Below are 2,048 nucleotides of genomic sequence, written 5' to 3'. Positions count from 1 at the left end.
GGATATATTGCAAATTTACAAAGCTATAAAGGATATAAGTATTTAACTCTCTCTCTCTCTCTCTCTCTCTCTCTCTCTCTCTCTCTCGTTTTGTATTTCTCTTATTGAGATTTCATATATGTGAATTTATTTACCTGACCGATTACAAATTCCATTCATACAAGGTACGAGGAGGTGAGAGAGAGAGAGAGAGAGAGAGAGAGAGAGAGAGAGAGAGAGAGAGATTACCCTGTTGATAATCATTAATTGTTTCATGTTGATTACTCAAATTACTAGTATTTTCCTAGTGATATTTCCATTAGAAAACGATGCAGTCATTGGCCGTTGAGCCAACTCTCCTTTAGGTAAATGGTGTGTGAATATCCCTATATATATATATATATATATATATATATATATATATATATATATATATATATATATATATGTATATTTATTTATATATATATATATATAATATATACTATATATATATATATATATATATATATATATATATATATATATATATATATGTATATAAATATGTATGTATATATATTATATATATATATATATATATATATATATATATATATATATATATACATAACATAAATGCACTGTTACCATATGTACATCCGAAGCATCTCACACTTAGCACACTCTCTCTCTCTCTCTCTCTCTCTCTCTCTCACGCCTTCTTAGAGACTCACCTCTTCAGAGCAGAGAAGTGTGCCCGCAAGGTGTGGTTCCTAGTCCCAAAAACCACACCCGAGCGGCCCTGGAGGAGTGGTGAGATGCACCTCCTTAGCTGTAGCGGCTCCCATAAGGGGCGGGGACAGAGTATATCCAACGTGCACACATACGCACATACACGCACACAGACACGTACACACACACTCACATACGGGTTCCAGAGCACACACACGAGAGGTAAGGGACTTACAGACAGATAGGTTTACGAAGTAGTGTTGTGCTCACACGCGCTCTGCTAAGGTGCAGGAGAGAGGGAGGTATAGGATTGATAGGATTGAGTAAGGTAGGCGCATAACATATCTTGTCTGTTGTCATGTCTGTCTGTTGTGATGTCTTTTTTTTTAAAATACGGTTAATAGTAAATAATCTGTTACTATCTACGGGGTTAGTCATGGGCAGGTAAGCTTCACCTGTTTAAGAATCTTGATTAGATTTCAAATGAAGAAAATGAAAAAAAATTATTATATATATATATATATATATATATATATATATATATATATATATATATATATATATATATATATATGTTGTCTGTCTGTCTGTGTCTGTCTGTTGTGAGGTCTTTTTTTTTTTTTAAATATGGTTAATAGTAAATAGTAAGTTAATACCTACGGGGGTAGTCATGGACAGGTAAGCTTTACCTGTTCAAGAATCTTAATTAGATTTCAAATGCAGAACATAAAAATAATTAAGTTTTTTACGAACGATGCATTAACATAAAAATAATTAAGTTTTTTACGAACGATTGAGAAAAAGGTAATCGTGAGAGAGAGAGAGAGAGAGAGAGAGAGAGAGAGAGAGAGAGAGAGAGAGAGAGATTTTATTGTTGATTTAACGAAAGACGAAAAAGGGTAGTCGAGAGAGAGAGAGAGAGAGAGAGAGAGAGAGAGAGAGAGAGAGACGGAGACTGAGATCTATGAAAAAACCGTTCTGATTCTTTTCAACAGTGAGAGAAGGTCCATTTACTGATTCATTTTCTTATTGAGGGGACGATCTCTCTCTCTCTCTCTCTCTCTCTCTCTCTCTTTCAAACGGTCCGTTATGTCCTTCGTTCTTTTGTAAGAACTGGTTTGTTTGCTCAAAGAATAATCAGATTCTTTGTTTCTTATATTGTTATAACCTTCGGTTGTTGTAATTTTGTTATAACAATTGTTTGCGGTGTCCGTTTCGTTGTTATAGCTTCTATTGTTATAACGTCATAAGTGTTATAACAACTGCTGACGGCGTCAGTTTCGTTGTTATAACTTTCTGTTGTTATAATGGTGTTATAACAGTTATTTACAGTGTCAGCAAGTTTTGTTATAATA

Source organism: Macrobrachium nipponense, chromosome 37 (assembly GCF_015104395.2).
Source record: "Macrobrachium nipponense isolate FS-2020 chromosome 37, ASM1510439v2, whole genome shotgun sequence".
NCBI classification, from domain to species: Eukaryota; Metazoa; Arthropoda; class Malacostraca; order Decapoda; family Palaemonidae; genus Macrobrachium; species Macrobrachium nipponense.
The sequence above is the reverse complement of the archived record's forward strand: the minus strand, read 5'-3'. Positions refer to the sequence as shown.